This window comes from Danio rerio, chromosome 19, assembly GCF_052040795.2.
Source record: "Danio rerio strain M-AB ecotype USA chromosome 19, GRCz13ab, whole genome shotgun sequence".
Taxonomy (NCBI): domain Eukaryota; kingdom Metazoa; phylum Chordata; class Actinopteri; order Cypriniformes; family Danionidae; genus Danio; species Danio rerio.
The window spans coordinates 47,796,513-47,811,176 of record NC_141039.2 but is presented as its reverse complement, the minus strand read 5'-3'; the positions used below and the strand labels follow the sequence as shown (position 1 = coordinate 47,811,176).

Here is a 14,664-nt window from a genome sequence, read left to right as displayed (position 1 = left end):
TTGACACGATCTAGGATCGTTTCGTTCTTCAAAGCTGATCCGAGAGTTGTTGTCATAGCAACAGTTCTGCTAGCTTAAACCTGATCGGGAGCAGGTTCAATTCATAAACAGGATTAGATCGGCTCAGTTCAAGCAAATATAATACAGAAAGTATGTACCGAATTCTGATACTTTCTTACAGTAGTAGTTATATACACTTGGGAAAAGAGTGAATATTTTTTAAACTATATATATAAAGTTATAGTTATTAATAAAATAAATGAATATATTATAAAATATGAATATGAATATATATATATATATATATATATATATATATATATATATATATATATATATATATATATATATATATATATATATATATATTAATAAAACTGTAATCTGCACTCTCGAAATGAAAGTAGCCTACAAAGACTGCCACCTGGTGGTGCACAGAGAAAACTTATTGATATGAACTTTTTAGATCGCTTAGTACATATTGTTAATAATAAACATGCACAATTTGTGACTTTTTTTTAAAGCAATAATACATTTATGCAGTCATGAACATGTTTTGACAGATAATATGCCGGTGATTTGATGCTTCACAAAAGTTGTAGACGCCATCACAAATATCAAAATGCTTTTGTAAACAACAAGTTTTTCTTTACACAGATTAATAAAACGACTACTATAATAAAGAAAATCTTTTCTAAATGTAGAACTAAATACATTGATATGCATTGAAATACATGATGAATACTCCTGACACATCAAAGAGTAAAGCCTGCAGCTCACAACAAATGTTGAAGGTTATTGCGTCATATTTAACAAACCGTTTCCTGCTAATTTGATGTAATTTTGCTCGCATGGATAATTGAACATTAATCAGGTGATGTCATTACGCAGCTGTGCCATCAGCTAATCGTTGCATTGCTGATCATGATTTCGAGGATCGATAGATCTGTCCTCCATAACACACGCAGCGATCTCAGATCAGTTTATCCAGACAATCTAATCTGATTGGCGAACTTGTTTGAAAAACCAAATTAGCGAGAGATCAGTTATCAAGATGAAAAGATCCAGGATCTGCCAAATCATCTTAGATCATTTAAGCGAGGTACGAAGAACGGACCCCAGGACAACAGGTCCTGTCTACATAAGTAATTCACATAGGGCAAATCACTAGTGATGTGGCGTTGTGCGCCGAGGCTTCGAAGCATGCATAAAAAAAACATGACTGCTTCGAATTTTAATTAAAAGGTATAAACACCCTAATGTGTAAGTAAAGTGAGAGATTGGGCATCAATTACATACATTTCTACTGTTTCAATGCACTGCACCGGTCCCACACACCACTTATTAAACTAAAATACAATAGTAATTTAAAGTAAAAAGGTTTTGAACCATACTAAAGTGTATAAGTGTACGTTTTTACAACGATTTTTAAATAAAACCACTACATATCGTAGTATAGTGTTTAACAGAGACCAACTGGCGAGTGCAACTTGACGGCATCTCATCTAGCTTCCTCCTTAGAGCACCTACCATGCAGGAATCGCTGGTTCGATCCCCACTTAGAACAGGACTAGTTGGACTATCATTTACATTTACATTTAGTCATTTAGCAGACGCTTTATCCAAAGCGACTTACAAATGAGGACAAGGAAGCAACTTACACAACTAAGAGCAACAATGAATAAGTGCTATAGGCAAGTTTCGGGTCTGTAAAGTCTAAGAAGGGAAGTATTAGTAGTATTAGAATTTTTTTTTTTTTTGTACAGTTAGTGTGATATTCAAAGAGGCAATTGCAGATTAGGAAGTGGAGACTAAATAGTTGAGTTTTTAGTCGTTTCTTGAAAGTAGCGAGTGACTCTGCTGTTCTGATGCAGTTAGGGAGTTCATTCCACCAACTGGGCAGATTGAGCGTGAGCGTGAGCGAAAGTGATTTCTTCCCTCTTTGGGATGGAACCACGAGGCGACGTTCATTCACAGAACGCAAGTTTCTGGAGGGCACATACATCTGCAGAAGTGAGAGCAGATAAGAAGGAGCAAGGCCAGAGGTCACTTTGTAGGCAAACATCAGAGCTTTGAATTTGATGCGAGCAGCAACTGGCATAAATGTAAATGGTTTTGAATATCTTGGATTTTACTACAATCATCGGTGGTGTAATGTGACTTACCTTATGTGTAAAAACTACATTAATTGAGCAATTTGTTTATATTACTGTTGTTGTATATTACTACATGAATAAGTTGGTCAGAAGTGAACATTTGACATTATTGCAACACGGTGCTTTCCTACATCAGAAGAGGTCCTCATCAAGCTCTGATTTAGAAAGCTGCGAGTAACAAAACTTTTACCGATACAATTAAGTCAAACGCTTCACTGGTTCAGAAAGCTTAATTTCTCCATCACTACAAATCACTAGGGATGGCTGACGTGAAACTGACGTTTCGACACAGTGTCGAGATCCCGAAGCGCAAGTGTTTCGAAACACTGCACCGAAGCATGATCCGAAACCCCCAGGTCATGTGACTAAAGTGTTTCGAAACACCTGGTCACGTGACTAAAGCGATTCAAAGCATTGATAATTTCAGAAGCGTTTCGAAACTTGGAGAATTTGCATTTGACTAAGATGGTCAAGTTCAAATTTCCATCTCATATGGCCTAGTGGGCTGTGCGTGTGCATGTTGTAACATTGTTTCAAATTAATTTTGGGTTCGAATCCCGACTAGTACAAAATCACCAAAAATGATTTTATGTATTTTAATCATGTTACTGTTTTATGGTGTAGTCTAGATAGGATACAGCTGCGGATACACCATCAATTAAGCATTATTTTTGCAACACTGCAAAACAATAATTAATATTTTTACAGTACAGTAATGGGTTTAGGTTTTGAATAGACGTTAATAAAATACAATGGGAAATGTAATTAATAATATAAATAATTATCGTTAACTTCTGGACACAACTTTATCTGATCTAGCAACAACCCTGTTTTATGACCAAAACAATACAAATTTATTTACAAGGTGTTTATTCGGATGTCAGAGCAATGTTGAAACAAAACGATACAAAAACAAAGCATTACCAACTGGTATTAAAGCATTTCAAAAAGAATTGTATCAGCCTGGATTCGAACCTACTATCCCCGGATGGTGATCACGAACTCTAACCGCTCGACTAAACGACTATAGGTTCAAAGCTACAAAGTGGGATTTCATACCTCAGTTTGCTCAACTGTTCTTTGCTGAAGCTGTTTCAGTGTAATACAAATAAAATGACCACTAGGTGGCACCGTAGAGTGGTGTTTCGAAACGTTTCGAAGCTTCGATACAGTTGCTTCGACTGTTTCAGTGTTTCACGAAGCCTCGCTTTGCCCACCACAACAAATCACAACTAAATATCGAAAATGCTCTCAAACTTAATCACGTACTCAATACTTACATTTGAGCAGCAACAATATTGTTCTCAAAAAATGTCAGCAGCCTTAGTTCACCATGCCGCCATTCCCTCTAACAAACACAATTCACTTGCTCTATGGTGACCTGGAATATATCCAGTTACCACTCCCCTCTAGTGTAGCCTAGTGGCCTGTAGTAACATTGCAACCGCTGCTTCAAACAATGAACCAACACAATAATTAAAGCATGCGACGTTTGTTCACTACAAGCTGTATCCACTTTGAAGAATGTACTTTTGTATTGCCTTAAAGTACATTTCAATGTGTATGAAGCGCCAAAAGGGAGAGAAAAATATGCAATTTTATATGAATAGTTCAATGCATGGTTCAAACCGAATGTCAACATGAATGTGTAAAGAAGTGATGGGTTACTGGAGTTCTGCAGTGTTACAATATCATCATTATCACCATCTTTGACATACTGTTTGCTGCGGGCATCTGTTTCTGTCATTTGCAGAGCAAACCTCTTCTGATGACCTTCTTCCAAAGCAGCTCAGGGGATTATGGTGAAGCTTATATTGGCCACAGGTCAAAGGTTATCTGTTTCAGTCGACTTTCGGTCCACTTCTCCTGACAGCTGAGAGCTTATGCTATATGATGTGAGGAAGCTATAACAGGATTACCTCATTTACCTGCATAATTAAAGATTGTTTTATTGTCTGTACTCACTAAAGAAGACTCATTTGTTGGGTTTTGGTTACAAGTTACAATTCAATTTGAGCTCTGCTGGGCGCTTTGATGTTGATTACCACAAGGTGAAAAATTACTTTAAGTAACCTGTGATTGGGGTTTTTGGGGTGACATGGCGGCTCAGGGGTAAGCACTGTCGTCTCACAGCAAGAAGGTTGCTGGTTCACGTTCCGGCTGGGCCATTTGTCATTACTTTGAGGAGTTTGCATGTTCTCCCCATGTTGACATGGGAATCAACTAAATTGGCCGTAGTGTATGTGTGTGTGAGTGTGTATGGGTGTTTCCCAGTAGGCTACTGGGTTGCAGCTGGAATCCGCTGTGTAAAACATGCGCTGGATGAGTTGGTGGTTCACTATGGTGACCGCCGAATAATAAAGGGACTAAGCCGAAGGAAAATTAATGAATGATTTTGGCTTTTTACCATGATTCACAGAAACAGTCACTAAAATGTGATGACTGAAACAAGCTTATACAGTATGTCATGTCAATAATATTCAGAAAAAAAAATATTTGGTCTCTTAAACCAAATCATGTATTTACTGATTTTGTTGAATTGTTTTAATTTGCCATGATCCCTAATTTATTATCATTAATTATTATTTAAGGTGTTTTATTCCTTGATAGGAAAATCATTGAAGTACTCATTGGAAAAAACTCTATAGTTGAAAATAATAATAACAATAAACACCTATTCACCTTCACATTCACACACATACACTATGACCAATTTACTTCATTCAATTCACTGACACCGCATATCTTTGTATTGTGGGGGAAACCATATAGATATATATGCAGTTCAAAGCAAGCATCAGATAGGGGAAGAAAGGTGATTTAAATCACTTTAAACATGGCATGGTTGTTGGTGCCAGACAGGCTGGTCTGAGTATTTCAGGAACTGCTGATCTACTGGGATTTTCACGCACAACCATCTCTGGGGTTTACAGAGAATGGTCTGAAAAAGAGAAAATCCCCAGTGAGCGGCAGTTCTGTGGGAGTAAATGCCTTGTTGATGCCAGAGGTCAGAGAAGAATGGCCAGACTGGTTCCAGCTGATAGAAAGGCAACAGTAACACGAATAACCACATGTTACAACCACGGTCAGCAGAAGAGCATCTTTGAACATACAAGTCCAACCTTGGGGCAGATGGGCTACAGCAGCAGAGACCACACCGGGTGCCACTCCTGTCAGCTAAGAACAGGAAACTGAGGCTACAATTCACACAGGCTCACCAAAACTGGACAATAGAAGATTGGAGAAATGTTGCCTGATCGTTTTCTGCTGCCAAATTCAGATGGTCAGGTCAGAATTTGGTGTCAACAAAATGAAAGCATGGCTCCACCCTGCCTTGTATCAATGGTTCAGGCTGGTGGTGGAGGTGTAATGGCGTGAGGGAAATTTTCTTGTCACACCTTGGCCCCATTAGTATCAATTGAGCATCGTGTCAATGCCACAGCCTACCTGAGTATTTTTGCTGACAATGTCCATCCCTTTATCAGCACACTGTCTCCATCTTCTGATGACTATTTCCAGCAGGATAACGCACCATGTCATAAAGTGTGAATCATCTCAGACTGGTTTCTTGAACATGACAATGAGTTCACTGTACTCTAATGGCCTCCACAGTCACCAGAACTCAATCCAATAGAGCACCTTTGGGATGTGGTGAAACGGGAGATTGGCATCATGGATGTGCAGCCGACAAATCCACAGCAACTGCGTGATGCTATCATGTCAATATGGAGCAAAATTTCTGGAGAATATTTCCAGCACCTTGTTGAATCTCTGCCACGAAGGATTAAAGCAGTTCTGAAGGCAAAAAAGGGTTTAACTCAGTTACTAGTATGGCGTACCTAATAAAATGGCCAGTGATATATATGTTAACTATAACCATATATATATATATATATATATATATATATATATATATATATATATATATATATATATATATATATATACACACACACACACACACACACACACATATACATATACATATATATATATATATATATATATATATATATATATATATATATAATTTTTATTTTATTTTTTTTTCAAAATAAAGACTTGAAATTACCGGTCAGAATAATTAAGCTGTTCAATATTTACAGTTATATATTTGTTACACTAAATGTTGATAGAACCTTATTTTACATTTATATTGACAAAAAAATAAAAATTATGAGGTGTTAAAAAGACGAATTGCTTGCATTTACTATAAGATAATTTTAAATTATATAAAAAAAATGTTATAATTTGTGCTGTTCATTGAATTGCATCTGACCTTTAATATTCTAATACACAACAAATAATGAGGGTCCAAACATGCAAGCATGCTAAAAAAAAATCAAGTTGAAAAATCTTAATTTATTATAATTCTTAATGAGTCCTCCTCTACAGATCTCCACATGTGTCCTTGCTGGAAACATCTCTATTAAGCACTTGCCAAATCGACGTGTTAAACTTATTAAAGATTAAATTAAGATGAATGCGAACGCACATTTCCCTGTCCGTTCTGTATCCTGCTGTGCCATTAAGCATTCAGCAGATGCAGACAGTCAAATTATTCAGTGTTTGGTCAAATTATGTAATGGCGGTATCACAGATTGTGTTGCTTTGGCATACTGCAGGTGTTAATGAGACGACGTGATTTCTCTAAATCTAGAAAACAAAGGAAACACACATCGATAATCACAGGCTTAACAATTCCCCATACGCCACCGCAAGCCTCTTCCCTCCACACTCTTCCTCCTTATCCTGTTGAGGTTTCAGACTCATTATATCCAATCAAAGCCACGAGACAGCAACTGAAATGAGCAGCGGCTCTCGTGTGGAGTAATGGATCCGGAATGTTTCAATCTCGAGAAAAAGGTGGAAACACGGGGGCTAGATTGAACAGCCCTGAACCGTTTCGTCTTGGGTCATTGACGTCTTCCTTACAAATCCGAATATAAAGCGCCTCTCCGACCCGTTCACAATCACCATTCAAACACCTCTTTAGAAATCAATTTGTCTCACAGTTCTGTGTCTCGTTTGTGATTGTTAATTAAGGAAACTTGTAGCAATCGCTTTGTCGAATTAGACCTCGTCAGCCTTCTGCGCTTGTAATTGTTGCTCTCGACGCTTTATGCTGGCGTAGTAGCCCTTGATTACCTCTTGCATATGCATTTGGACGTGAATTACTTTCACAGCACAACCCGCTTTTTGATCGGGCCCGGCGTAAGTGGCGTCTCATCCTGTGTGGCTATTTGCATGCTAATTCCATATTGACTTGATTTCCAAGGTAATTAGAGACACGAAGCGAAGGCCACTGGCAGATGCATTCTTTCACTTTTCTTTTCATTGAGGTTTCTTTTATTGTGTTCAATGCCGAACAGGGAAACTGATACTACTTGAAACCTCCCTGCGCCAACAGACATGATAAAACATTCACCTTCCATCACATTATCCTGTAAATGAGGGGTGTTTTTTTTTCTTGTGTTCAATTACAGGACATGATAGAGGACTGCATTAAACATTCATTGATACTTATTGGTATGCAAGCGCTGCTTGTTTGCTGATAATCTCTAGAAGAGACTAAAGCCTCGGTCACACTAGAGTTTAAGCCCCATAGACTTCTATTCATACTTGGATTGGGCGATGTAGACCAATTTGGCATTGTGCGATGTCTAATGTAACACGATGCACGATGGCATCATCGTTGAAGGCGGGGGGTGGGGGTTGTTGTTAAATATCAATCACTATTTGTTAAACTAAATGTTGATAGAACCTTATTTTACATTTATAATGACAAAATAAAGAATGTTAAAAAGACAAATTGCATGCATTTACTATAAGATAATTTTGAATTATGTAAAATAAATGTTATAATTTGTGCTGTTCATTGAATTGCATCTGACCTTTAATATTCTAATACACAACAAATAATGAGGGTCCAAACATGCAAGCATGCTAAATAAAATCAAGTTGAAAAATCTTAATTTATTATAATTCTTAATGAGTCCTCCTCTACAGATCTCCACATGTGTCCTTGCTGGAAACATCTCTATTAAGCACTTGCCAAATCGACGTGTTAAACTTATTAAAGATTAAATTAAGATGAATGCGAACTCATCATTTGTTCATTGTTAAATATCAATGAATAAATGATTATTTAATTAGTTGTAGTTGTTTTCACTACCTGACTCACGTGGTCTTTGCTTTACCCAAAACCAAACCATAAATAAAGTTACACACAAACCAGTCAATCACTTTTTTACGGGACTCTTGATACAGTAGTGATGGGAAGTTCAGATATTTAACGCGGATGTTAGGACTCAACATACCATACTTATGTAGTCAGCAATAGTAATTTCAGTCAGTTAAAACGTCACCATGATCTGAAAAATGACTTACAGTAAAAGTTTGCAACCTAACTGAAGAATGATTCACTTATTTAAAATTCCATTATGATTGTCTGTTATAAAATAAACTTACGTTTTTCACCAGATCCTCTCATTTAAACTCTCGGTTCACCCGCGCTGCAGTTGTTCAAGATTAGTTCAGTCACAGTAGGAGCAGGCTGGCTGCCGAGCACTGTTTGTGTTAGGTTCACTGAATCACGCATGCGCAGTATTATCGATTCAACGCTTCTTAAATTTGCTCTCAGTGTAACGTTACTGTTCTAATAATTGAATAAGAGTATAGATTGGATTATTCAGAGTCAGAGGGGGGGTATTAGGCTTGTTAAAAAATGTAAGTAGTTTGTGGATAAATGCTTACTGGAGAAGCGAATCGTTTCAAATGATTCAGTTCGATTTGGTGAAGAGTTCAAACAGTTCACTAAGAAGATCCGGTTAAAAAGATTCTTTTGCGATTGCGATACATAAATAAAACCCATTATTGGGCACAAATGTTTTGAAGTTATAGTTTTAAGTCTCTGTATTTAATGCTGTCGCCTTGCTGCTGTCATGTCCACTCGTTTTGTCGCGGGAGCAACAGCGAGGACGTCTGCCAGTGTTGCCAGATTGGAAATGTCAATGTATTGTACACGAAGCAAACGGAAAGAATACAGCTATTATCTAGACAAATGGCGTTTTGACACAACGTGCAAATTACCAAACTACTTAAAAAAACTTAAATAAAAAAGGCGTACCTTAGTGGGAAGGTTTAAAGTTTACCTCCGTGTCGCTGTCATTGGATACCTGCGTGTTGCCAGATGTTTAGGGATTCATTTTTGCTGTACAAATTGGACTGCAACATAGTTCTGCTTTGCTTGAAAGCAGTGCACCTTCCCGAATTTTTAACACACTGGTGTGCATGAGCCCATTCACAGTATCTGTAATGAGCCGATTGTGTGGCTTTGTTTTGATGAGATTTAATTTGGAAAACACGTCCACATGAAGCATTTGAATGAGGAAAATGAGAAGATCAAGGGCAAACTCCCTGTCCTTCTCACATTCCTTTTTAGCATGTTTTCAACTATGTTTTTACTTTAACACTTGAACAATCGACCTCAACATGAAAACCACTGACCTAAGTACTGACCATTCTCCACATTGATTGGCTGAGAAGATGTGAGGTAAGATGACATAGAAAACGTGCTCAATTCCACACAGGCAGTAGACAAAAATGCAACAAGATCAATAAATATAAAAGCCCTATGATTACAATGAAATTCTGTTTAAATGCAATAAAACTCGAAATGTATGGAATTATCGTACATTATATATATTATTTTTCATTACTGATCGTACATCGTAGAGGTCGAAATTAGCCTATTGTACAAATACGACAATTATCGTAGATCTGGCAACACTGACTGGAGGAGAACTGGAGGAGAACCGGCTTGATCTGGCCAATGAGGTGCCATACAGTAAGATTATGCATTAAATGCATTGACAAAGACGAAAACGAAGAAGGTTTTTGCAATAATTGTAGTTAGGTTCAGTTAGTTTGTACAAAATACAGTTTCAGTTCGTTCTAGTTAAAAAAAAACTTAAAAAAAACTCTTGTTTTTTATTTTTATTTCAGTTAACGACAATTATTTTAAATTTTAGTTGTTATTTTTTCGTTTGTTTTCGTCAACTATAATAACCTTGGGGGCAATATGATTTAAGAAACACTATTCGACAAGAAACAAAGAAATGGTAACTTTTGAAAATGGATTTCAAAGTAAATCCAGCATATGTTTTACACAGTGGATTCCCTTCCAGCTGCAACCCATCACTGGGAAACACCCATACACTCTCATTTACACACACACACACACACACACACACACACACACACACACACACACACACACACACACATAAACCACAGACCATTTAGCTGACCCAATTCACTTATGGCACGTCTTTGGATTGTGGGGAAATCAGAAGCTCCAGGAAGAAACCCACGGCAACATCAAGAGAACATGCAAACTCCACAAAGAAATGCCAACTTGCCAGCCAAGGCTCGAACTAGCAACCTTCCTTGAGTCCTGAATGGACCAGTTGGCATTTCTGTGTGGAGTTTGCATGTTCTCTCGGTGTCCGCGTGGGATTCCTCCTGGTGCTCCGGTTTCCCCCACAGTCTAAACACATTCACTATAGATGAATTGAATAAACTAAACTGGCCGTAGTGTAAGAGTGTGTATGGATGTTTCCCAATATGGTGTTGCAGCTGGAAGGGCATCCGCTGTGTAAAACATATGCTGGATAAGTTGGCGGGTCATTCCGCTGTGGGAACCGCTGAAGAATAAAGGGACTAAGCCAGGGGTGTCCAAACTTTTTGGGCCGAGGGCCAGATGCAAAAAAAACAACGTTGTCGCGGGCCAAATTTTACACACATCACACAGACACGCATACTGTGTATATATATATATATATATATATATATATATATATATATATATATATATATATATATATATATATATATATATATATATACTTGACCTTAAATGGTTCATAAAAAAATTAAAACCGCTTTTATTCTAGCCGAAATACAACAAACAAGTCTTTCTCCAGAAGAAAAAATATTATCAGACATACTGTGAAAATGTCCTTGCTCTGTTAAACATCATTTGGGAAATATTTAAAAAAAGAAGAAATAAATCAATGAGGGGCTAATAATTCAGACTTCAACTGTGTGTATATAGATAGATAGATAGATAGATAGATAGATAGATAGATAGATAGATAGATAGATAGATAGATAGATAGATAGATAGATAGATAGATCATAACAAGAACTGCTGCTTAATTGAATGCATTTAATAGCGACACCCGGTGGTTATTTATTGAATTACGTTCATTTTTGTATAGCGGGCCAGATTCTATTGATATTTATAAAAAGCCTCGCGGGCCGCCACAAAACTGATTGCGGGCCGCAGATGGCCCGCGGGCCGTAGTTTGGACACGCCTGGACTAAGCCAAAGAAAAATGAATGAGTATTTATTTTAAAATATTTTATTTGTGGAAAAAATCTCGCTCAATATGTCTAATTTATGATATTAAGGCAATGTATAACCATATGTGGCATATTTAGTCAGTGAAATATGGCACATTTGGTACTATACAAAAAAAAACAACAACTTTAAAAGCTGACACAAGGGGGAGCAATGGATCTTTTGGGCAATTAAACATGACACCAAGAGGAAATGTGACTTCCTGTTATTTAAACTTCACCTGACCTTTTCTAATACTCAAACAAGTAGTCCTTTAAGACAGGTTATTATATTTGGTCAAAGGAGGTCATTTTCCCCACAGCGGGATCCAGGATTTACGTCTGAACTGATCTGCGATGAAACAGAAAATGGTGGAATTTATTATGAAATTAGTCTGCTCAGTTTCTAAAAACAGCAGCCTGGTGTTTTAGAGCATCAAGAGGCTCTCAGGATGTCAAACATGAGTCTTACTGGACATGAACCTCTGAGGTAAGTCTATTTTTGAATGCTTTCTGAGTAAATAGCATGGTGCATGTGTCCAAAGGAGATACAACAATACACAGTGCATTCTGAAAACGGAGATGTTGGAATGTTTAAAATGGGATTTTTTACCTTTAAAGGTGTGCAGCAGTTGCGCTGGAGGAGAGTGTGTTTAGTAGGTGTGATGTTTGGTCTCCAGGGCTGTGTTTAGCAGTGGTCTACATTAGCCTGGAGGCTCAGATCTCTTAAAGCTCATGATTCACACAGTGGTCTTTAAGGGGACTGGTCATTTTGTGTACAAACATGCCTAGAAGAAGCTCTGTAGGAAGCAGGTGGCCTGTGTTCTCAACCATAAAACTTCAGCTTAATGCCTTTTTTCTCAGCCACCGGTGCTGTGTGTCACTGATGTGGCCGTCTCTGTGAATCACTGAATCACTTACTGGTATTGTTTGGCTTTTGAGTTGAGTTATTCTGATTAGAAATGCCTGTTTATAAAATAGATGGTAACAATATCAGCATCTAGTTCTTTTTTTTTTTTTTTTAAATCACCATCTCTATGGATGAGTCTGAAAAATAAAACATTTACAAAATAAAATGGATGCATGTCACAGCGCAATTCACATTTACAAAATGTAGTTTGTTAACTTAAAACACAATTCATAAATTTGACACACAATTTGTAATAAATTATGTAATTTGTAATAAATTATAAATATTTTCACAAAGTGAATTGGATTTATGTATATTTTCAATTGTGTTTTTTTGAATTTACATATTGGATTTATGCATATTTTTAAATTGTGTTTAAAAATTGGATTTCCATATTTACAAATTGTGTTTTCACCTGTGTATTACATTTGTGTATTTGCGAATTGTGATTTCAACTTACAAGTTGGATTGATATATTTACAAATCATGTTTTAAACGTATGCATTGGATTTTTGTATTTAGGATTCGTATTTAGAATTTACAAATTGTATTTATATATTTACGAATTGTGTTTTGAACTTATGAGATGGATTTGAGTGTTTATAAATTTTGTTTCGAACTTACGAATTGGATTTATTTATTTAGGAATTGTGTTTTGAATTTACGTATACGTATGAATTGGATTTGTGTATTTATATATTTTGTTTTGAACTTGCGGATCAGATTTATATATTTACAAAGTGTGTTTTGAATTTAAGTATTGGATTAATATATTTATGAATTGTGTTTTGAATTTACGAATTAGATTTGTGTGTATTTGAATCGAGTTTTGACTTTGTCAGTGGGATTTGCATATTTACGAATTGGATTAATATATTTACGAGTTGTGTTGTGAACTTAGGAATTGGATTTGTGTACTTTTGAATCGTGTTTTAAATTTATGAATTGGATTTGTGTATTTAGCATTTGTGTTTAGAATTTACAAAATGGATTTATATATTTACAAATTGTGTTTTGAACTTTTGAATTGGATTTGTGTATTTATATATTTTGTTTTAAACTTACCAATTCAATAGATATATTTACAAATTTCGAATTTAAGAATTGGATTTGTAAATTATTGAATCGTTTTAGACTTTACCAAGGGGATTTGCGAATTTACGAATTGGATTTATATATTTACGGATTGTGCTTTAAACATACGAATTGGATTTGTGTATTTTTGGATTTACAAATTTGATTTATATTTTTACGAATTGTGTTTTGAACTTACGAATTAGATCTGTGTATTTCCGAATTGTATTTTGAATTCATGATTTGGATTTGTGTATTCACGATTTGTGTTTAGAATTTAAAAATTGGATTTATATATTTACGAAATGTGTTTTAAAATTATGAATTGGATATATATATATATTTCAATTGTGTTTTGACTTTACGAAATGGATTTATTAATTTACGAATTGTCTTGAACATATAAATTGGATTTATATATTTACAAATTTGTATTTGTATTTACAATTTGGATTTTTGTACTTTTGAATTTTGCTTTAACATTACGAATTGGATTTGTACATTTACAAATTGTGTTTTGGACTTTTGAATTGGATTTGTGTATTTTGAATTGTGTTTTGACATTATGAATTGGATTTGTATTTACAAATTGTGTTCTGAACTTGGATTTTGTACATGTAAATTGTGTTGTGTAGTACTCACCGCATAGTGTGCTCCAACACAGTAACAGAAATTGCATTTAGATTTCTTGCAGTTTGTCACTTCCAAATAAATCGACCTCATACTTCAGACTTTTCATCCAATCTTGACCAATCAAATGTTCTCTAGTATCTGACATGCCCGCCCCCTTCAAGTTTTTTTATTTTTTATTTGATGCGCTTTACTCAACCACTCTCATTGGTAGAGCTGTGATGAAAACCAAATGCCATTGGCTGTTTTTAAAAAGAGGAGGAGCTACTCTGTCCCACCCTCTCTTCATTGTTCAGTTGAGATTACATCAAGCATTGAATAAAAAAAAAAAAAAAAAAAAGCTCCATGGTTCGAACTGGAGACCTTCTTGTTGTAAGACAACAATGCAAAACCCCCAAGCTGCAGTACCATGCCACCCTTAGTTTGTTGGTTCATTAGGACTGCAAAAGACCACTGGTTTGGTGTGGTTTTCATTTTTTCTTCTTCCCC

At 36.0% G+C, this 14,664-nt stretch overlaps 1 long non-coding RNA gene across 2 annotated transcripts in view; it reads right to left on the bottom strand.

The window, feature by feature from the left end:
• LOC141379180 (uncharacterized) overlaps positions 1-9,138 on the bottom strand; it is a 33,640-nt gene extending 24,502 nt beyond the window's left edge. Inside the window, exons 1-2 of one of the 2 annotated variants that reach the window (XR_015945476.1) lie at positions 8,628-9,138; positions 5,604-5,951 (exon numbers count right to left, since the gene is read on the bottom strand). This is a non-coding gene — a long non-coding RNA (uncharacterized LOC141379180). The remainder of the gene's footprint in view (positions 1-5,603; positions 5,952-8,627) is intronic. The other variant, XR_015945475.1, reaches the window with a different exon arrangement.
• Positions 9,139-14,664: the final 5,526 nt, after the last annotated feature.